This window comes from Equus quagga, chromosome 7 (assembly GCF_021613505.1).
Source record: "Equus quagga isolate Etosha38 chromosome 7, UCLA_HA_Equagga_1.0, whole genome shotgun sequence".
NCBI lineage: Eukaryota > Metazoa > Chordata > Mammalia > Perissodactyla > Equidae > Equus > Equus quagga.
This window is the reverse complement of record NC_060273.1, coordinates 84341176-84365479: the sequence shown is the minus strand read 5'-3', so window position 1 is coordinate 84365479 and position 24304 is coordinate 84341176.

The following is a 24304-nucleotide window of genomic DNA, read 5'->3' as shown; positions in this document are numbered from 1 at the left end:
AAACTTTTAGAAATAATAAAAAATATGGTCAAGTTGCAGATTACAAAATCAACATACAAAAATCAGTTGCATTTCTATACACTAACAATGACATAGCAGAAAGAGAAATTAAGAATACAATCCCATTTACAACTGCAAAAAGAAAGAATAAAGTATCTAGGAATACACTTAATCAAAGAGGTGAAAGATCTGTACACTGAAAGCTATAAAATATTGTTGAAAGAAATTGAAGAAGACACAAAGATATGGAAAGATATTCTGTGCTCTTGGACCGGAAGAATTAAGATCGTTAAAATGTCCATACTTCCTAAAGCCATCTACAGATTCAATGCAATCCTTATCAAAGTTCCAACAATATTTTTCACAGAAATAGAACAAAGAATCCTAACATTTATATGGGACAACAAAAGATCCTGAATAGCCAAGGGAATCCTGAGAAAAATGAACAAAGCTGGAGGTATCACACTCTCTGATTTCAAAATATACTACAAAGCAATAGTAACCAAAATGGCACGATACTGGCACAAAAACAGACGCACAGATCAATGGAACAGAACTGAGAGCTCAGAAATAAAGCCACACATTTATGGACAGCTAATTTTTGACAAGGGAGCCAAGAACATACAATGGAGAAAGGAAAGTCTCTTCGATAAATGGTGTTAGGAAAACTGGACAGCTCATGCAAAAGAATGAAAGTAGACCATTATCTTATACCATACACAAAAATTAACTCAAAGTGGATTAAAGACTTGAATGTAAGACCTGGAACCGTTAAACTTCTAGAAGAAAATATGGGCAGTACACTCTGTGACATCAGTCTTAGCAGCATATTTTGAAGTACCATGTCTGACCAGGTAAGGGAAACAATAGAAAAAATAAACAAATAGGACTACATCAAACTAAAATCTTCTGCACAGCAAAGGAAATCATCGACAACCTAACAATTGGGAGAAGATATTTTCAAACCATATGTCTGATAAGGGATTTATATCCAAAACATACAAAGAACTCATACATCTCAACAACGAAAATACTGACAAACCCAATTAAAAAATGGGCAAAAGATCTGAACAGACGTTTCTCCAAAGAAGATATACAGATGGCCACAGGCAGACGAAAAGATATTCAACATCGTTAACTATCAGGGAAATGCAAACCAAACTACAATGAGATATCACCTCACTCCCATCAGAATGGCTATAATTAACAAGACATGAAACGATAAGTGTTGGAGAGGATGTGGCGAGAAGGGAACCCTGAAATACTGCTGGTGGGAGTGCAAACTGGTACGGCCACTATGGAAAACAGTATGGAGATTCCTCAAAAAATTAAGAACAGATCTACCTTATGATTCAGCTATTCCACTGCTGGGTATTTATCCAAAGAACTTGAAAACACAAATGCATAAAGATACATGCACTCCTGTGTTCATCGCAGCATTATTCACAATAGACAAGACTTGGAAGCAACTTAGGTGCCCATCAAGGGACAAATGGATAAAGATGTGGTATTTATACACAATGGAATACTACTCAGCCATAAGAAATGATGAAATCCGGCCATTTGTGACAACATGGATGGACCTTGAGGGTATTATGCTAAGTGAAGTAAGTCAGAGGGAGAAAGTCAAACACCGTATGATCTCACTCATAAGTAGAAGATAAAAACAACGACAAACAAACACACAGAGACAGAGATTAGATTGGTGGTTACCAGAGGGGAAGTGGGGAGGGAGCATGGTGAAAGGGGTGATTAGGCACCTGTGTGTGGTAATGGATAGTAATTAGTCTTTGGGTGGTGAACATGATATAATCTACACAGAAATCAAAATACATAACGATGTACACCTGAAATGTATATAATGTTATAAACCAATGTTACTGCAATAAAAATAAATAATAAATAGAAGAAAAGTGAAATGGTATTTTACTGCAGTTTTAAATGCCTTTCCCCATTGCTATTTAGGTTAAACACCACTTCATATTTATTGGTCATTTAAGTTTCCTTTCTGTGAACTGCCTTTTTAAATCTGTTGCCTATTTTTTATAGGGTTGTCTTTTTCTTGTTGATTTATGGGAATTTTTTGTACATCGTAGATTCTAATCTTTAATTAGTGCATTGCAAATATCTTCGTGCAGTCTCGAGTTTATGTTTTTGCTCTATAAAGTTCTTTATTGTATAGAGAATTTACACGTTAATGGAGTTGAATTTTTAAAATCTATCTTTTCTGCTTTTTTTTACAATTTGGGCTTTTGTGTCTTGCTTAAAAAATCCTTCAGTGCTACTACTACTACTGGCAGTAGCAGGTACCACTTCTTGGGCCGTTTCTGTATGCCAGGCACTTTCCTAAGCGCTTTACACGTATTAACTCATTCCGCTATCACAGCAACCCAGTGGTAGTTACTGTTAATCCCACTCTACACTATGGAGACTGCGGTCAACTAGCCCGTGGTAGGTTGAATGATGCCCTTTCCCTTCCTTCTACTTTTCCTCACTAATTTTCTTATGTGGTTTCTATCTTTCTATTCCTTGGCGCCCTGTTCTGGAAGAGTTTGTGGCTTCTGATTCATTCTTTAGATGTGTCCATTCTGCAACTCAGCCCTTTTGTTGAATGTTTTCAATATCAACAGTTCAATTTTTATTAAGACTAGTGATTTTTTCATAATCTATTCTTTTTATTTAATGGACATACTATCCTCATATTTTTCTAACCATATAAAATATTCTTATGGTAAAAAATCCTGTCCCAACTGCTCTGCTGACTCTATTTCCTTTGAATTAGCTCTCTTGTTTTGCTAATTTTGTTTCTCATGGTCGTGATGTTTGGCCATCCACCACTGTGCACTGATCTTTAGTTGAGCATCCTTAGTTCTGTCTGCTGTCTGCGTGGTGCATTTGTCTGAATGAGTGGGGACCACCCCTGCTGCTTGTGCCGAGAAGGATATCTTGGGGGTTGATCTTCTGGGCATGGGTGAGACTTGTTCCCTTTTCACTAGCTGCTGATTTGGGATACCACCCTATCTCTCTTACCTAAGCATTCATATTCTCTCCTCCTGCAGGGAGGCAGACACCTTCATGCTGATGCTTGGCCCACTTAGGGTGGTGGTGGGCATGTGCAGGGTCACATCTGCCTTCTTGGTACAGTGTCCCCATTAGTCACTAGTGACCCAGGCCTTCTCTGGCTCTGAGTTTCTTAACCCATGAGCATGAAACAGCTTCTGTTTTGCCACTAGTTTCCTTTTCTTTTGCACCCGAATTGCTTTTCCTCCTGGCCAATGGCATCCCTCTGCAGTTTTTCATTTCTCTTCCTCTCTTTTTTGCAGGGATTCTCACATTTTGTGGTCAACTAGAGTTTCCTTTCTTCTTTTGAACACAAGTGTGTATTTATTATTAGAGATTTTTACCAATATTTTTATGGATTTGTTGCAGGAGAAGACTGTAGCCTTGATTTAGTTTATCATCTTGAAACTGAAACTTCATTGTGTTTTCTCTCTTCTTTGCTTTTTGGAATTCTGAAATGAATTTTTGTTTATTGAAAAAAAGATTAGAAAATTATACCCACCATCCAGAGCCATATTTGTATTAAAGAATGGATTATTATAATTTATGATGTATACTTGTTTATTTGCTTTTTAAGAAACAAAAAGTATAGCAATGAGTTAATTTTTAAAAATAGGAAATATAGTGAAGCCTAAAGGACAGAATTCTCTCAAGATGCTTGAGTTATTTACAGTCTGGGTCTAACTTTAAAAATATGCTCATTATATAGAAAAGTATAGAGAAGCACATGGCACACCCCGATGTGCCCATCACCCATTAGCCGCTGCTTTGATTGATCAAATGTCAATATCTGGCCATATTTTCTTTACGTTAAAAAACAAAAGGATATTAAAGATATAGCTGAAGTCTCTTACATGCCCTTGCCTTATCCTGTTCTCTTCAGTCTCCCTCCTGAGGTAACCACTGAGATGGATTTTTTGGTTGTCTTTATCGTGTTTTTGTATTATCACTACACATGAATGTATCAACAGACAATGTGTAATATAATATTTTCCATGTTTTTAAAACTTTGTATAAATGCTGTATTGTGCTTATCTTTATGTAATTTGCCTTTTAAAGTCAACTTTATGTTTTTGAGATTTATTCATGTTAATGCACGTAACTCTAATTATTCATTTAACATTCCATTCTGGGAATATACCACAATTTATTTATCTGTTCTTTTGCTGATGGTCATTTAGGTTGTTTCCAATTTTTCTTTATTACACACAGTGGTACTGTGAACATTCTTTAAATGTTTCTTTGTGCATATGTACCAGAGTCTCTCTAGGGTCTATACTTAGAAATGTAACTGCTGGATTACAGGATATACACATCTTTAACTTAATTAGATTTTGCCAAATTGCTCTCCAAAGTGGTGGTGCCAATTTGCACTTGCGTCAGAAGTGTACGAGAGACCCTATTTCTCCAGGAGCTCATCAACACTGGGTTTTATTGGACGTGTTAATTACTGCCAATCTTATGAGGGTGAAACTGTATTGCACTGTAAACTTAAACAGCATTTCCCTGATTATCAATGAAATTGAGTAACCTTTCATTTTTTTATTGGCTGTCAGGTTTCGGTTCTGTGATTTGCATGTTCATATCCTTGCCCAGTTTTTACTGGATTGTCTTTTTCTTATTAAGAATTTCTTTAGGTAGTCTGGATACTAACGCTTTGTTACATGACTATAAACATCTTGCCTCATATTGTAGTTTGTATTTTCACTTTGCTTATGGTATCTGTTGATGTATAGAGATTTAAAAAAATTTATTTTTTAAATAGACAATAAAGCCACATGGTCAACAATACTGTAAGGATAAGTGAAATGATTTCCTGTCACTCTTGTGGGCAATCAGTCCAGCCCTTCAGCACTGTTATTCATTTCTTATGCATCCTTCTTGAATTTCTTTGTGCAAATACAAGCAAGCAAGCAGAAATACACGTCCCTCTGCACAGAAAATGTAGTCAAATATGTTTATTTTTTCCTTTATGATTTGTGTTTTTAGTTACTTGTTTAAGAAATCTTTCTTACTCTGAGTTTTGAAGGTATTTTATATTTTCCTCTAAAGGTTTAATAGTTTTGCTCTAGCTTCATCTTATTTTAATATGGATAGTTAATTGTCTTAGAACCACTAATTGAATTGCATATATTTTCTCCCTGATTTGTTTTTAATGCTGCCTCTGTGGCATGTATCTGGCTCCCATATATATGCAGGTCTGTTTCTGGGCTTTCTACTCAGTTCCATTGTGTATTTATTCATCCCTACAGCAATACGACTGTTTTAATTACTACAGCTTTATAAGAAATCTTATCTAATGAGATCAACCCAACCATTCCATCCTACCCCCTAAATTGTCTTCATTGTTTTGGCCTCATTGGAATTTGATTGGAATTACATGAAATTTATGATTAATTTTGGGGGAGAACTTTTGTCTTTGGGATATTGGGTATTCCTAATCACGAACATAACATATATCATCATTATGTCTTTTATAAACATAATTTTCTCTATAAAACATACCTTGCATACCTTTGGGTTAGATTTATTCTTTGGTGTCTTGTATTTTTTGTGCTATTATAAATTATGTATTGTTTAAAAATTACATTTCCAAATTGTTGCTATTATATAAGCTCACAAGTGACTTTTCTTATTTATTCCAAATTTTCTTATTTATTCTTAATAGTGTGTCTTTAGAAACTCTTGGACTTTCTATATATTTACATGTACTATAAATAATGACCTTTTTGTTTTTCCTTTTCAATATTATGCCTGTCTGCCACCCACCCACCCATCTATATCAATCAATCATATTACTGTACTTGTTAGGGCCTCCAGCACCATACGGAAAGGAGGAGAGACAGTGAACATTCTTGATTTGGTGCTGATTCTAAAAGGAATGAGTTTGACATTTCAGCTTAAATATGATGTAGGTTTTTGTTACCTCTATTAGTTAAGATAATATTAGCTGCTATAACAGGCCTTAAAATCTAGCGTCTGTGACGAAATAAGTTTATTTCTTGCTCAATTAACTTTCAACTCATGTATTTCTGTTGGGCGGCCAGTTCTCTAAGTAATCGCACAAAGGGCCCAGGCTTTTTCCAACAGGTGGCTTCCAAGGGCCCCGTGGGAGTGGAAGGAACATGGAGGGGCAAGCGTGGGAGCATTTCATGGGTCAAGCCTGAAGTGGCACACAGCACTTAGGCCTGCTTTCCGGTGGCCAGGACTCAGGTATAAGGCCACACGTAACTGTGAAAGGAGGCTGGATTCTGTAGTCTGTCTGGGTGCCCAGAAAGAAGAAGAAATGATGTTTGTGAGGAGCCAGGCAGTTTTTGCCACAGTCTGCCCTTCTCTTCACTAAATATCCATTTCAATCTTCTTCACACGCATGTAACATCATACCTCTCCCCAAGGGACACACCCCAGTCACATCTGATTGCTACCTCCAGATCGAATTCCAGGAGATCTCCAGGTGATGTGCAGGCTTCCCTTTAAGCTGTTTTGTTTTTTTTCAAGATTGCCTCTGACCTAACATCTGTTGCCAATTTTCTTCTTTTTTTTTCTCCTCCCCCAAACCCCCCAGTACATAGTTGTATGTTCTAGTTGTAGCTCCTTCTGGTTGTGCTATGTGGGACGCCGCCTCAGCACGGCTTGATGAGCGGTGTCATCTCCCCGCCCAGGATCCGAACCAGCAAAACCCTGGGCCACCGCAGCAGAGCGCACGAACCCAACCACTTGGCCACGGGGCCGGCCCCCCTATCTTTGAAGTCTTGATGTAGTTCCACGTCACTGGTGATCTGTGAACTCAAAAGACAAATCCTGCCACTCTCCCCACCCACCTGCCCCCAGCAAATGACCACTGGTGAAGCAAGAGCAGGTTGGAGCCAAAGAAGAATTCCTATTCAGGAAAGGGAAAAAGAGAAGACACACAACAATCCCTGGGCAGCAGCCATGATTAAATGCGTCCGGGTAGACACAGGGAGGTCCCTTTGCCCACTCAGTTTCAGGTGCCAGTAATGGCACCCAAAGGGCGTTTCTAGAGACAATTCTCAAGATGGATTTATTTCCTAAGGGAGTTCTCTTCTATTCCCGATTTGGTGAGTTTTTTTTTTTTTTTTAAATCATGAGTGGATGTGGAATGTTATCAAGCTTTTTCTGTATTTACTAAGGTGGTCACAGATTTTTCTTCTTTAATGTGTTAATGTAGTGAATTACATTAGTAGATTAGAATTTATCTGCACTTGCATTGCTGGGCTATGCTCTTCTTGGTCATGAGGTATTGTCTTGTAGAGGCTGATTTTCTAGCATTTTACTTAGAATTTTTCTGTCTATTGTTCATAAGTGAGATTGGCCCATTATTTTCAGTTCTTTTACTGTTCTTATCTGGCATTTGTTTTAAGCCTTTACTAGCATCATAAAATGAATTGAGGAGCTTTCCCTTCTCTTCTATTTTCTGAAACATTTTGTATACAATAGAATTGCCTCTTAAACTGTCTGGGAAGGGTGTTTTTGGTTTTGTTTTTGTGAGTAGATTAACCATTGATTTACTTTCATGTATAAGCTTATTCAGGTTTTCCATTTCTTCTTGAGTTCATTTTGGCAAACCTTTTTTCTAGGAAATGGTCTATTTCATTTAAGTTTTCATATGGATTGTATAAAGTTGTTCATAGTAATCCATTATGTTTTAAAAATAATCTCTGCTAAATCTGTGATAACTATATCTTCTTTTTCATTCCTGATATTATTTATACTCTTTCTGTCTTGCTCTGAGTTTGCTCTTTTATTAGTTTTTGCAAAGAACCAGCTTTTGGTTTTATGAATCCTTTTTATCATTTGTTTTCTATTTAAAAAGTTTCTGGGGGGCTAGGCTGGTGGTGCAGTGGTTAAATTTGCACGTTCCGCTTTGGTGGCCTGGGGTTCGCCGATTTGGATCCTGGGTGCGGACATGGCACCGCTTGGCATGCCATGCTGTGGTAGGCATCCCACATATAAAGTAGAGGAAGATAGGCATGGATGTTAGCTCAGGGCCAGTCTTCCTCAGCAAAAAGAGGAGGATTGGCAGTAGATGTTAGCTCACGGTTAATCTTCCTGAAAAAAAAAAATTCTGCTCTTACCCTATTTTTTACATTATATTTTCTTTGAGTTTACTTTGCTGTTGTTTTCCTAGTTTCTTGAGTTGAATGCTCAGATCTCTGATGTTTAGCCTTTTATTTTTTTCTAACATACCTATTTCCCTCTATTGCATTATCTGTATCATACAAGTTCTGATATATATCTCTAATATATATACCAAATAATATATATATAGATGAATCTCTAATAATTTAATTTGAAATATTTTCTAATTTCCATTATGAATTCTTCTTTGACTTATGAATTATTTACAATTACACATTTGAGTCTCCAAAGGCATAGAGATTCATTGGTTATCTTTTCTGTTATTGATTTCTGTTTTATTGTACTGTGGTCAGAGAACATGTTTTATGATTTTGATTCTGTGGTACTGAAAAATTTTTTTGTGATGTTGTACCTAGTACATGGCCAGTTATTTATATAGTTTCCCATGAGTTTGAAAAGATTGTTTTCTCTAATTGCAAGGTTCTGTATTCATCAATGGATCAAATTTATTTATTGTGTGGTTCAAATGTTCCATATCCTATCAATTTCGGTTTGCTTGAGACAAATATTGAGAGAGCTATGTTAAAATCTCCTGACGTGATGGTAGAGTCGTCAGTTCCTCCTGGTAACACCAGCAAATTTATTTTATATATGTTGAGGCTTTGTTTTCAGAATCTGTTTTATCTGCCTGGTGAGTCGTTACTTTTATTTTTAGTAACTCTCTTTATCCCTGTTGTACCCCTGTCTATGGTCAGGTGTTAATATGACCAGAACAGTTTTAAAAAAAATTTGTATTTGGCTTATGTTTCTAATCCATTATTTAACATTTTTATTGATGTGTGTTTTAATTGAGATATAATTCTTGTATATAAAATCTATCCTTTAAAGCGTGCGGTCAAGTGGTTATAGTGTGTTTGCACAGCTGTGCAACCATCACTGCTATCGATTTCCAAAACGTTTTCATCTACCCCAAAGGAAACACTGTACCCACTAGCTGTCGCTCTCCATTTTCCCCTCCCCTGTGCTCTGGCAACCACAAATCTATTCTCTGTCTCAATGGATTTGCTTATTCTGGGCAGTTCATATGATCGGAATCATACAATATGCGGCCTTTTGTGGCTGGCTTCTTTCACCTAAGTCTAATGTTCTCAAGGTTCATCCACGTTGCAGCATGAATCAGTACTTCATTCCTTCTAATGGCTGAACAACATTTCATTGTATGGATGTACCATGCAATGTTTACTCACTCATCAATTGATGGACATTTGGGTTTTCCGATCCATTATTTGTATCTTTATGTGTGCTTGGGTCTTACAAGTTTCTCTTACAAATAACATAGAGCAAAATTATATTCCTAAAATTTAATCTAACAATCTCTGTCTTTTAATTGGTAAGTTTCTTCCATTGTGATTACTGTCATGGGGATTTATTTCTAGCATCTTATTTTGTCGTTTTTATTTATCCTGCTATTTCTTTGCTACTTATTTTCCCTCATTTTTCGCTTCTATTTGATTGACATAGAGGTGTATTTTTTTTGAGTGTATTAATTCTCTTTCACTCTGTCTATTGGTTTGGAAATTTTACATTCAATTTCAAAGCCAAAAAATCCCTTTCTACCTCCTGAGCAATCAAAGGGCTTTAGATGCTTTAATTGGATTGCTCCTCTCCCAGCTGATGTATGATAGTTGTCCAGCATTTTAATTCCTCTTCGGTTTTAGGTCTCTCCACTTGATAATTCTTAGTTTTACTTATTTAGACATATATACTTATTTACCAGTTTCTTGAATTCCTTTCCTTTCTTCCCAGTTTCATTTCAGTCTTCTGGAAGTACATGCTTTAGCAGTTTTTCCTGTGATAATTGTAGGTCAGCTGGTATTTTCTCTAAGCACTGTAAAGACATTGTTCCATTGTTTTCTGTATTTTCCTGATGCTGTTGAGAAGCCCATCGGTTTGAAAGCTGTTCCTTTGGAAGGCAGACTGACTATCTGTTTCTCTTTGGTTACTTTTCAGATCCTCCCTTTGGTGATCTGCTCTTTTACCACAAGTGTGCATTTATTTTTATTTTTCCTGCTCAGCGGTGAGTCTGCTGACTCCTGTATTTCATCACTTCTTAGCCATTATTGCTGAATGTTGCCTTTGTCCAATCTCACAGTTTTTTACATCCTATTAGATGTGTTGATATTTTCATATTATCTATTATATATTTGAATCTCTTTTATATTTCCCATCTCTTTATCTCTTTGTGTTACATTCTGAACTACTCTAGCTCTCAATTCTAATTTGCTCTTTAATGTATTTGTTGAACTTTCCATTTCTTTGTCTATATTTTTCATTTATAGAGGTTCCACTTGGCTCTTTTTTTTTTAAATCTCTGCCTGATCTTTTTTCACAGCCTATTTTTTTCTCTTGTGATTTTCAATTCCTCCTTTTGATTTTAATCCTTTTTAACATGTTTTCTATCAGATCATTTTAGTAGCTGAAGTTCTTGTGGGTTTATACTGCTCTTTCTTATGCTTGCTGACTCTTGTTCATGCTGGGATTTCCTCATGTAGTTTAGTAATTTTTTATTTTGGGCTCATATTAAGCATAGGTTTATCTTTGAGAATCTCGTATGGCCTGGTTTCACAGCATGTCCCTCAAGAGTGGTTTTGTATTTGCTTCTGTGAGATGACCCAGTGGGACTGCTGGCCCAATGACAATTTTAAGCCTATTTCTCACTTCGGGGGCTCCTGAACCACAAAGATGGTCTGAATTTGGACTCCAGATCTACAAATGCAGTGGGTCCATGGTTCGGAATTCTTAAGGGAGGCTTTTTCTCCCTCCAGATACAGAGGCAGATTTTTTCCTGGTTCTCTGAAGCGATGGGTAAACTTCTCCCTAGAGCCCACTCTCCTTGAGGATGTACCCCTTTGAATATTGCACATTTATTCAAGAGTCCCGTTTACAATTCCTCACCTTGCTTGGGTCCAAGATTTTCTCTCTCTTTCTACTTGTGTATCAAAACCCAAGGCCCAGTTTGCACATAATTTCTCTTCTGATTTATCTTTTTGATAGTTTCTGTTTTCTTCAGTTGTGCATTTAAGAGTATTTGTTATATTTTCTCCAGCATTTCCAGATGGTAATGGATTTTTTTTCTTGGTAACATGGTTCACTATATTGCCAGAAACAGAAGTCTTTTAACAAATATTTTAATGTAAGACCTAACATAATACAGAAATAATACAGAAATGGCATGTTTTGTGAAATTTCCAGTTTTGCTATTACAACCAGTGCTGCCATGACTACTGATGAACATGCATCCTGGTGCACGTGGGCGTGGGTTTCTATTGTGTGTATATCTAGGAGTAGAACTGCTGGGGCATAGGTTATACACATCTTCAACTGTTGAAGATAATGCCAAACCATTTGCCATTTCTGTATTATTTTACACAGTTTAGTGAATAATTGTAATCACTGCCAGGTCAAGGAATAGAACATTGCCAGCACCCAAGAACCTCTCTTTGTGCCTCTTCTCAACAGCGATCTCTTCTTCTCCTGTTACTCTGACTTTTGCGATAATTTTCTTGCCTTTCTTTACAGTTTTGTTACTTATATGTGTCTCTGATAAAGTACAATTTAGTTGAGTTTTGGCTGTTTTTGAACTATATTTAGTCTTTTGTTCAACATTATGTTTATGAGACTGATAATATTGTATGTAGCTGTACTTAGTTCATTTTCGTTGCCCTGTTCCATTATATGAATATAATTTGTTTGTCCATTCTGCTACTGAGAGACATTTGAGTTGTTTCCAGTTTTGCTATTACAACCAGTGCTGCCATGACTACTGATGAACATGCATCCTGGTGCACGTGGGCGTGGGTTTCTATTGTGTATCTATCTAGGAGTAGAACTGCTGGGGCGTAGGTTATACACATCTTCAACTGTTGAAGATAATGCCAAACCATTTGTCAAAGTGGCTGCACCAGTGCACGCTCTACCAGCCTGGGGGAGTGCTCCTGTTGCTCTGCAGAGTCACTATCATCTGTTGTTATTTTAATTTTTGCTAATTGGATTGGAATGTATTTGTAACTCAAATACCTTTGCATTACTTGATTACTAATGTGAGTGCGCATCTTTCTATACGTTTATTGGCTCTCTGGATTTCCTTTTTTGAAGTGCTTTTTCAAGTCTTTTTCCAAATTTTCTATTGGATCTGTAAGTCTTTTTCTTATTGATCTGTGGGAGTTCTTTATATATTTTGGATATTAGTCCTTTGACGGTTATATGAGTAGAGAGTGTCTTCTTCCACTTGAAGCCCTGCCCTTTTACTTTTTATGAAGAGTATAAATTATTTAATGTAGTCAAGCTTATTGATCTTTTTGTTTAGTAACTTGTTTAAGAAATTCTTTCCTACTTCAAGGTCATAAAAGTATTCTTTATTTTCCTTTAAATGTTACTTTTTAAAATGTACTGAAAATGATTTTTGCATATGGGGTAAGTTAGGGGTCCATTTTTTTCCCTTATAGATACCCAGTTGACCAAGCACCATTTATTGAAAAAGTTTCATCTTTTCCCCACCAATTTGCAGTGCTACCTGTGCTATATATAAAATTTCCTTGTCTGCATATATCTATTTCTGATTCCTTTATTCAGTTCCATGATCTGTTTGTCTAATCTTGCTCACTTCCACACTGTCTTAGTTACCATACTTTTGTATTAATTCTTGTTATTTGATAGGGCAAGTCCTGCTAGCCTTTTTTAATTCAAGAGTTTCTTAGCCATTTGTGGTCTTTCAAACTTCTATATAAATTTTAGAACCAGCTTACCAAAATCACCGCTTGAAATTGTGATTGAGATTGTAATTATTCTATAGATCAGTTTGGGGAAAATTATCGTCATTGTATTATTAAATCTTCCAATCCACCAACGTGTTGCATCTCCATTTAATGCATTTAATGTCTCTCATTTAGAGCTCTCTTCAGAGGGATCTTACATATCTTTGTGGATTTTATTCCTGGGTACTTTTTGTTATGCTATTGTAAATGATATCTTTCAAAAGAATAAATTTCATTTTTATTGTTTGTGCTGGCATGTAGAAATAGAATTGATTTTATTGCACTAATTTTTTTATTTAGTAACCTTACTAAGCTTTCATTAATTTTAATAATGTATCGTGTACAGTCATTTTAATTTTATACCTACATAATCCTATAATCTTGTTTCTTTCTTTCAAATCCTTATACTTTTTGCATCTATTTCTTGTCTTATTGATCTGGCTAGGACCACAGCATTCAGGGCTGAATTGAAGCAGCAATAGTGGCATCTTTGTCTTGTTCCCTATCTAAAAGGGAGCACTTTTAATGTTTTACCATGAAGAATGTTTGCTGTAGATCTTCAACTCTAATAATTAAGAAAGTTTCTTTCTGTTTCTATTTTGCAAAGAGGAAACTATGAATATGAATGAATTTAGAATTTTTTCAGTGCCTTTTCTACATCTCTTGAAATGCTCGTATATTTTTCCTCCTTCAATCCGATGATGTGGTAAATTACATCAGTTATTTTTTCCTAATGTTAAATCAGCTTTGGCCTTCTGGGATCAATCCAACTAGGTCAAGATGCATTAGCCTTTTTCTAAATTGCTGGATTCAGTTTGCTGATATTTTATTTAGGATTTTTGTATCTATATTATGAGTAAAATAGGCTTGTAATTTTCCCTTTCTCGAACTAATCTTGTTGGGTTTTGGTATAAAAGAGTTATTGCAGCATCATGAAATGAGTTGGAATTTTTTTGTTTTCTTTCTATTCTCTGGAAGGGTTTGTGCAAAATTGGTGTTACAGCTTCCTTAAATGTTTGATAGAATTCACTGGCCACACCGTCTGGGCCTGCAGGTTTTAGAATTTTTTAAATTTTGAGATAATTGTAGATTCACATGAAAGAAATGTATGAAATACGTTCTTACAAGAAATGTAAGAAATAATACAGAGAGGCCCCATGTACCATTTATCCAGTTTCCTCCATACAAAATGGGTAGCATATATTATTATTAATATTATCTGCATTATTTACTGGATGTACAGCATGTGCAGGAAATACATCTCTGTTGTTTTAGGTCACCTAGGGTCTGCAGTTCATCATTATTGCAGCAAAATCTGTCCTTTCCTGATTGATACTATTTCTTATTTGCTTTATCCTGAGACGTACATAAGACAGCTTAAAAATAGCAATGCAAATAATATTAATAATAATACATCATTATTATAGTACATATAATAGATGTATTACTCTAATAATATTGTTAGCAATAAAACTACCAGGTGAAGGTTAATATTTCTTTTGTGGTTCTTTGAGCTCTTAATATGACTTACTAGGGATGAGCAAACTATCATGTCTCAAAGGCCTTTGAAATTATTATTTTCGTACTGTGATGATCTTACCCACTTTAAGTAATGCTGAGACATCTTTAAACTAAATGTGAGGTTTTTTGAACCGGGTGGGTGATTTGAGTTTGGTCTGCACACGTGATGATGACCTCTCAGGGACTTTTCCGCCTGCTCTCGGCCACTTTCCTTGAAGTTCCCTGGGGCTGGGGTGGGGATAAGCTTGTTGGCTTCTAGTTACCCTTGGCCTTAGGGGCAGCCCTTTGAGGCCCCAGCTTTTCTGGGGGAGAGGGTGTCCTGTTAGACTCCTGCCTTGAGCGGGTCCTGACTGTTTCCCTGTGGCACTGTTGGAAGGAAAGCCCGAGTTTGCCTGGGTAGACAAGTTCTCTGGGGAAAAGAGCAGCCTTGCGGCCCTGCTTCCATCTCTGGTGCTCACTGATTTCCTCACTCTCTTCTCATCACCTTGAAGTTTAAGAAGGTGTTCTCTTATAAAAAATTTTATCCAGTATTTTCAATGGCAGAACTGTTCTGAGTAATCGAATCTGCTCAGGGCGGGAAGTTCCTGAGGCGGGAAATGATGACGCGTGTATATGGAGGTGGTCCACAGGAGAATTTCTGGCTGGATGGTAGGAGTGATTCCATCGTCTTTCTGTCAGCTCTCATCTGTTTTGTTTCTCTTCTTCAGTTGCATGGGAAGGATTCGGCAGGTTCATCTCTGTCGTTGCTGGGAGATGAGTCTCCCTCATAGAGCCTCCACTCGCCAAAGACGTGAGTCCTCGTCCTTGCGTGCCCCAAAGGGAGGAAGAGAGGATGTGCAACCACTGCTCTCTGCCTTGTACCTGTGTGACTCATGAGTGGGCGTCCATGTCAGATTTCTCTTCTTAATACAAAAGTGATGCAACAGCTCATTGTAGAAATTTTAGAAAAAAAAAAAAATAGAAGAAAATCAGATTCGCTTATAATCCCAGAATTCAGTGATTAACATTTGGGCCTATTTTCCCCCTAGTATTCTACAAAAATGAGAATATACAGCGCAAGTTCTCTTATATCCTGAAGAATATTTGTGTGGTTACCTAGCAGTACATCAGCAAGTGCTGATTTGGATTTCCTGGGGTTTTCAGAAAGCCTGGTTGGTGTGAGCACAGGGCTGTGGCTCCTTTTGGGGTTCAACATGACCTCTGTGAGTCATATTCTTTCTTGTGCCCCAGGGATGCTGAAAGGCTCCCCGTTATTGGCCTGTCTAGGGGGTGCATTCTGCCCACTGCACGCAGCGTGGGCCCTATTGATTGTCACTTCTCATCCCATCATCCTGGACTGCTCAGCCCCTGCCCGGCGGTTCTGCTGGTCACTGCTGACCAACAGCTGCTGTCTGGTACTGGGTTTCACTTTGGCAGGAAACTCTGGCTCGAAGAGATGAACTCTGATGGCCAATGGCCTTGGAGAAGTGGATGCTAAAGAAACTAATTTTCCTTGGACAGATAAAGATGATATCTTTGTAAACATAAACATGATACTGGTCTAGACTTGAAGATAATGTAATGTACTACTTATTGCATAAATAATATTTAATTTAAAAAACTTTGATATTAATCTTAGATCCAGGCGTAGCCAGCCCTGGCTAATAGAGAATTGTGGCTCTGGGACCATCTGCTAGCTGCCCTTCAATCTTTCTTCATGGCCCACCAGCTCTCTGCATATTGGGCTATTTGTACTCTAGGCCCGTCTTAGTCTTCTCTTCTCAGCACTCCCTGGGGCCTATATACCCTCTATTTCTCAGTTCCCTCTCTTCTGTGTGGACATTCTCCTCCCTCCTGGGACCCCATTCTCCATCCTTGTCTGGATGTGCCCCTGCCTCACCCTGTGCACCTCCAGCTTGTTTGGACACCCCTTTCCTACCCATCTCCTGCCCCCATAGTCCCAGATAGAAGCTCCTGAGAATCCCAGGGCTCTGTGCTCATAGGAAAGGAACCATGCCATGGCCATCTGTCAGCTTCTGCCTGCCTCCCCTGGGGGCATCTGCTTTCTCTGTCTTTTCTCTGATAGCCTTTCCTGGCTCCCTAAGACAGCCTCCCCTTGAGTAGAGTGATCCCAGGCTATGGTAGCTGGGTGCTCTAGCTTTGAGACATTTGGGTCCTGGATGCAGGCTAGCAGACAAGGTCACTGTTCTTGGTAGCATCTCTCTTTCCTTCTTCCACTTAGTCTGGACACTCTGAGCCCCAGTGCCCTGTTTGGGAAGATGCTCCCCAGAGCCCAAAGAATACTCTCTATCTCTGTAACAACATGGCACCCCATCATGCAGCCCTTCCACCTTGGGCTCACTGTGTGCAGCGACCTCCTCCACATAGCTGTCATGCCTGCAGAACCAACATTCCTGCTGTTTCTTCACGTTAGCCCTTTGCTTTTGCTATTCCCATTGGCAAGCAGGCTCTCACCCCACTGTTCTTCACTCGGGCCTTCCTGCTGACTTCCACACCACTTCACCCAGAGGGCCTTTCCTCACCAAGCCCCCTGCACACCCCCTCAGTGATCCGGTGTGCCAATGACTCTTCTTGGGTCTGTTTCACTCCTGCAGACTGTGGGCTCCTTGTGGGCAGGACCTGGGTACAGAGATGGTCTTTGGGAGATGATGGTTGAAGATGAGAGTGGGTACATTGCAAAGGCTGTGACGGTGTTCTGTCTAGCTATGGGCAGAGCCGAGCCGAGGAGTCTGCCCTCCTCCCAGATCTCCAGACCTGGGCATGTGGGGGCTGGGCCCAAACACTTCTCTCTAAGTGGCCTTCTTTGGCCTGGTTAGGAGGGAATGGGTGGAACACTGAAAAGGGTGGAAGCTTCTGCCCCCTGTTTGGGGCGGGTCTTGTGGCAGGCTGCACCTTTGCTGCCTGCTCACCCCCAATCCCAACACCTGCCATCCTGGGGCTCGTGAGCAGAAAGGGGATATCTGGAGTGTGTGCGAGGATGAACCCAGACTCTTTGGGCCGTGAGCAAACTGACTCCTGCTGTCTGCTTTCTACCAAGAGTTTTTGGGTTCTAATCAGATGCATTTCCTCCTGTTCAAGGGGACTGGCCAGACCCCAAATCTTGAGGGCTGGTCCGGGCAGTTGGCTTTCTTGAGATGGAAGTGAGAGTAGGGCAGATCCCCTACCAAATGTGGCCTGTGCTGTCCGGGGGATCTGCAAGGAAGCGAGGCTGGAGCAGCCGTAGTTCAGGCATTTTGTTGAGGTGGGTATCGCAGACAGCAGGTTTAGCGCTTAAGAGCATGTATTCTTGCCATACAGACTTGAATGTGAGTCCTGGCTCTGTTGCTCTGAGCCTCAGTTTCCTCTTCTATAAAATGGAGATAACAGCCCCACCTGCCTTGTTGGGGTTTGGTAAAGTTTAAAACAGATGCTTATTAAGTGCTTATCAAAGGGCCCTGCACACAGCAGGTTACTCCCCCAGGAGAGAGGGGAGCAACATCTTGTTTATGTCATCATGTTAGTTAATTTTATGTGTCAACTTGGCTAGGCCATGGTATCTAGATAGATATTTGGTCAAACACTATTCTAGATGATTCTGTGAAAGTATTTTTTATTAATGAGATTAACATTTAAATCAATATACTTTGAGTAAATCAGATTACTCTCCATAGTGTAGGTGGGCCTCATCCAATCAGTGGAAGGCCTTAAGAGAAGTCCAGCCTCCCTGGAAGGAGAGGCAATTCTGCCAGCAAACTGACTTTGAACTCAAACTGCAGCATCAGCTCTTCCCTGGTCTCCAGCCTGCCAGCCCACCCTGCAGACTGTGGACTTGCCAGCCTCCACAACTGCATGAGCCTATTCCTTAAAATAAATCTCTCCCTCTCCCTCTTTCTCTCTCCATGTCTGTATCTATACCCTTATTCATCATCAACCTATATCCTCACACACACCCACCTACCCTATTGGTTGGTTTCTCTGGAGAACCTGCACTCATAGTCAGTGAACTTGAGGCTCACCAAGGGCAGGGACTATGTCTCCTTTGTCCAGCCCTCCATCCCCCATACCTAGCACCGTGCTGGCATAGCAGGTGCTCCACATTTGTATCTTGGTGATTACTGAGCTCTTTATACATATGACATTCTTGCTGAAAAGTCTGCCCCATTTAGAACCAAGAGTGACTGGAGTCAAGAATGGATTAGAGGGGGCTCGCCCCATGGCCGAGTGGCTGCGTTTGCGCTCTCCGCTTCAGTGGCCCAGGGTTTCGCCAGTTTGGATCCTGGGTGTGGATATGGCACCACTCATCAGGCCATGCTGAGGTGGCGTCCCACATGCCACAACTAGAAGGACCTACAACTAGAATATACAACTATGTACTGGGGGGCTTTGGGGAGAAGAAGAGAGAGAGAAAAAAGAATGGATTAGAGTCTGGGGTCTGCCAGGGCAGATGATGAGAAGTTTTGAGCCAGATGTTGGTTGTGCGTTTTGGGAGCTGACACTTGAACATGGGGAAGAGAGACTTCTGGGTTCCGGCGCCTGCCTTTGTCCAGCAGCTCTTTGGATGGGGCCAGAGCAGGGCCCATTTCACCTTGATCGTCCTGAACCCAGTGGTGATGGAGAAGGCGGAGAAAGGCTCTGAGTGGTCCTGCCTGAACCAGTTCTCGCTGTGACAACTGTGAACAGACTGGGACCAGAACAAGGTAACTTTTCTCAAGTTTTATTGTAAAATCCTCAGAAAAAGAGCATTTACAATGACAACACTTTATGCTAATTTGTGAATTGTCTTCATATCAAGTGGTACTGCAAATACACGGTGTGTTCAATACTGTGTCACACGTCAAAGGAAACACAAACTCATTTCAAATGCCACATACAGTTACTGTGTTGGTACAAATTTCTACTAAAGTTGATGTATTAAAAATAATTTATATATATTTTATAAATAAGGAAAAATTCACATGTATAGTAATTACAGGAGGCCTTTTGAGAAATACCAGTGATTACAGAAAATATATTTTGGAGTCTACACAACTGCTCAAAATAATGTAATCTGCCTTGACATAAGAGATCTGAAAGTTTTCTGAGGTGGGAGATGACGAGAATCTTAATGGGACAAATGGTGGGTGTGACTTCATATCTTGAGGGTCATTCAGCTACACGATAGCATAAAACAGTGTGTGTGACCACTGCAGCAAAACTCCATGCCCAGTTCTGCTTTTAGATCATCTCACATGGCCTTCAGAAAGCACGAGCAGCAGGGGTGTGGGAGAAAGGTAGGGTGTGAGGGGGCCAGACCAGGAAGGGGGAGGGGCTGGCCCACCCCAGGAGCTGGGCCGTGAGGGTGCAGGCCACGGGGGTGCCACGGGGGGTGAGCTGTGGGTCTGGGGTGGGCAGCTTGCAGACCTGTTGTCCCTCACCTCTCTGAAGAGCTTAAGTAGCAAGGGACCAACAACCCACGGCAAATGCCACGTGGGCAGTGGATAAAGGTTTAGATTTAGGAATGTTCTCATTTGAGAGCTCTCGGGCCCCATAACCAGTCAAGAACTCATTGCCCTTCCTCAGAAACAAAGCCCTGATCTTGAAGAGAGTGCCTCCAAAGGGCAGAATTCTCTGATCCTGCCATGGTGACATGTGGAGAGCCATGTATCACCAGGGTTGCAGTAGGGGCGAGTCAACAGTTATTGCTCTGTGGAGTGCAGGCTAAGCCCTCTAGGGCATGACCGGTGTTCTCTGGGGCCACAGGGGAAAGGGATGGTCCCATATTAGTCAAGGTGAGCTTGGAAATCTGGGGTGCATAAATTGTGGCTTTGTCAGAAAAAAAACAAGGTACATGCTCAACACTGGTGCTAGCTAAAGTAACCTCACTGTGAATTTTGGAGGTTAATCCCCACTCTCCCCACATTTTCCATAATTTCACACATCATGTTTGGCTAAATTCCCACTCACTGCCCAGAGCTCCAAAGGAGGCATGAGACCATGCGTGCTGGGCTCTGGGTGTCTGTGGGGCGGCTGGTGCCTAAAGCCTGCAGGCCCACATAAGACGCTCAGATCCTTAAGTAACTTGGCAGGTAATCTGGTGTAGACAAAGGTAGGAAGCGGGTTGCATTCCACCAGGTGTTTGGGGTCTTGCAGTCACACCTTGAGGATAGGCACTATATATTTTTTCCCTTGAATCTGTTAGCCTCTCTGTCCTATGACTCTATGATTTTGGAGAGAAACCAAGGCAGCTAGTGACTTTCTTGAACAAAATTGCTTTGCCTACATGCCCTTCTGGGAGCAAATAGCAGCATCCGGCCCCATGAGTGACTTCTCACTCGTACCCTAAAGCAAGGAAGCAGTGTGGGTAAAGCCCATAGGGGGCTGGTGTCACAGTAAGGTCAGTTGCCCCTTGAATTGTAGGGGCTGTAGAGTGGCTCCTGAGCGGGAGGCCCGAGGCATAGGAAGGGAGCAGGAAAGGCAGAGAATAAAATAGGAATGGACAGGGGTCCAGCTCGGGCCCTCTAAGGGATGAGGCTTGGCTGAGATGTCATGGTCTCTGTTCCTGTCTGACAGTTCCTGCCTGACAATATCCAATTTTCTGGACAATTCTGAGTTCTCTCTAGTCTTGGTCACATAACTCAGAAGGGCTGTGAGCTAGGATTTGGGGGGTGTGATTCTGGGTGGCAAGGGGCTGTGTCCCAATGGGTTCTGATTACACTTGGAATGGGATCTGAGGTCCTGGGTGGGGGAGGATGGCAAAGGACTTCATGCCAGAACTGCTGTCATCCTACGTCACCTGTCTGGCCTCCTGGCATGGGGGCAGCATTCTGGCGGTGCTGGGTGCAGGGAGGAGAAAGTGAGGTAGCTTGGTGGATGTGTCGGAGGGAGGCAGGAGCAGTGTCGTCTCTCCCGGAGGCTTGCTTCTGCAGAGGAGGACCAGAGAGAGCGAGCTGCGGGATTTGGTAATGAAGATGGTTCAGCATCCCTGGTATTTGAATGAAACACGATGTGAAAAATGAATTGATTACTTTTTAAGCCCCTTGTAGAAAAATATATCCAGAATGAATCTGTTTCACATCTCAGTTCTGAAGTCTCCTTTAGGTCACAGATTATTGGTCAACAGAAAACAAGAAGTTGTGGCCATCTAAAGCCGACTCCAGGCTGCTTTCCTAAATGAAGACTCAGCAGTTACAATTCCCTCGGGCAGGAGGCAGTTGTCTGCTTTATTTGGGGGTGGACAGCTGTCCTTCAGGGCACCTACCTGGAGTTCAGAGCCCTTTTCTGCACAGGGGAGCCAGGAGATGGGGAGACGGCTGGGATGGGAGTGGGAACTGGAGGGCCTGAGCTTCTGTCTCTGGTGAGGCTGCCTCTGGATCAGAGTCCCTGCAGCTTGATGTCAGTGGTTGGCCCAAACAAGACTTTACAGGGCTCTTCCGGCTACATCCAGGGGCTTGGGGGAAGTAGCAGAAACCTTGAATGACTTGGAGACTTAAGAAAGAAGCCTGGGCCAGCCCCAGGCAGGGCTTGCTGGGTCCAGGCTGCCGAGGCCGGCATTTGCCACGATGCATGTGGTTCACGACCGGGCCCACTGTGCAGAAAGTCCATGCAATCCTCTAGAAGCAGACAAACCCCTCTTCCTACCCTCAATCTGTGGATGGCTGGGCTGGCTTTTGGACCCACACCTCCACGTGGGGTTTTGTTCACTTGCTCAGGAGGAGAATGAGGGCTTCCATTTCAAATTCTTAATGTCACCACAGGTGTAGATTACTTGTGTGTTTGTTATTCTGAAAAAAAAAAAATCTATGCTTTTTGTGAACTTAACTCTATTTCAAAATTCAGTAATTTTGAAAGAGTGAGTTCCTTATGTAAGTGGCTTTTTGGTGATTCTTTTGGTGAAATGAATTCTTTTTCAATAATGTGAAATAGTAGCAGTTGACCTTTTGTGTTCATCAGAAGGATCGCCGCCCGGGTTTACTTCAAGACCCACCTCTTGTGATGACTTCTTACACCAGTGGCTTTCAAAGTGTGTTCCATGAGCGTCTTCTGGGGCTGAAGCGTGGGAGGAAGGGCAGGTGGGGTTCCGGCCAGCCTTTCCCCTGCCTCCCACCTGAGCAGTTCTCTTGATTGCACTGCTGGAAAAACATTTACTCTCCTGCCTTTGTGAACTTGCAAGTTTTAAAGTTTTCAGGCCTGTGATTTCCTGCTCCAATTCCATCGTGTCTGGCATGCTGGCAGTGAGACCTAAGCCGACCGTCCCCCATCACTGCACAATGAGGACAAGGAGAGGCAGATCTGCTGTTCAGCTACACCGACAAGGGGAAGGAACAGCGGAAAAGGAGCAGATGCCGCGGAAGTCACTCCCAGTTTAGGAGGCCAGTTTGGATTGGATTGGTCTTTGACTTAGGAATCCTGTGACCCAGAGGGGACAGTGTTCGGGGTCGGGTGGGCTCTTCCTCAGGTAGGCTCTGAGACTTCTTTTTCTGACAGAGGGTGCCACAATTTAGAAGACTTTAAGGGAGGAGTTCATGAAAGCTGAAGAATTTTGGTGATAAAACTGGGAGTTTGGAAGGAAATGTGTCAAAATACTGAGGCAGGAATAAAAAGAAAGGATGAGCTGCGATATCCACCCACCTCAGCTATTGTGAAACTGAATATTAGGTTTTTAGGGTCAGTTTCCTTAACATATATCTACATATTTTACCTTAAAAAAATCTAAAATATGAATGTTCACGTCTAGGCACACTCCTGGGAGTTGTAGGGGATGAGCATTTGGTGGGCCAAGGTACATGGGACATTCCAGGAGACTGGCTGACCTCAGGAAACTGGGGGCAGGTGGGTTGGGCAGTCAGGTGGGAGTGAAAAGGAGGTGTGTGTATTTAGAGTGAGACCCACCCTATGTCTTCCTTTCCCCAAAAGGGGCCGTCCATCAGCAGCAGGGGACCTCGTGGCTGTGTTGGCAGGTGAAGGTGGGTAAACTAGCTAAGGTGTCTCTCCCAACCCCAGGTGGCTTGAAAAATGATGACTTAAGCTAGAAAGCATCCAAGTGAGCGAGGGGAAAGGGGTGTTCTGAGAATCCAACGCAGCCTCTTCCCTGCTAAGATCCTTGGACACAGGCTGTCTTCACAGGGCTGGGAGGGTTACACTTCTTTGATGCCAGCCTGAGAGCCCACCACAGCCTGAGACAATTGGGAATAACACAGCAGTGCCAGCCCGCATCCTTCTGAGTTTTGGGGTGTGTGTTACTGGGGAGAGGGGTCCCGTGTGTAAGAAAACACTGAACTGTGCTCTCTGTGCCGTGATGATGTGGGGACAGGGGCACCAGAGCTGAGGGCAAGGGACACAGGCAGAGAAGGAATCAGTTTCTAAAACGGATAGCCTAAGGAACCCTCCTGGACCCCACTTGTGTCCTTGGGGTTTCTCTGTTGAGCCTGGAGGACACTGTTCTGCAGGCCACCCACACTTTGCCAGGTAAGCCCAGTCTGCCCTGAATCTGGGCCACTGGACCTGGCTAATAAAATGTCCCCCATTAGTGGTGAAAAGCAGGCACGCAGGGTTTGTCCTGGTCTCTTGGGGTCCCAACCCAGAACACAGTCTTTACCCATGGGGTGGCCTGGTCTGCACTTGGGGGTGCCAATGGTGTAGAAGACCATTACTCTTTGATGACCATTGTCCTTCCTTCTGGCTGTGGGAAGTGGGGTGGTGACTCTGAGAGACTTGGCCTAAGGCAGGACAGAATATAGCTGGACCTTCGGAGAGCGTCTTTCTGCTTACTAGCATTTGAGATTATAAAAAATTATTTTTCGATCAAAATTTCCAAAATAAAGTGAGTGATTTCCCCATCCCCCAAGATGCAA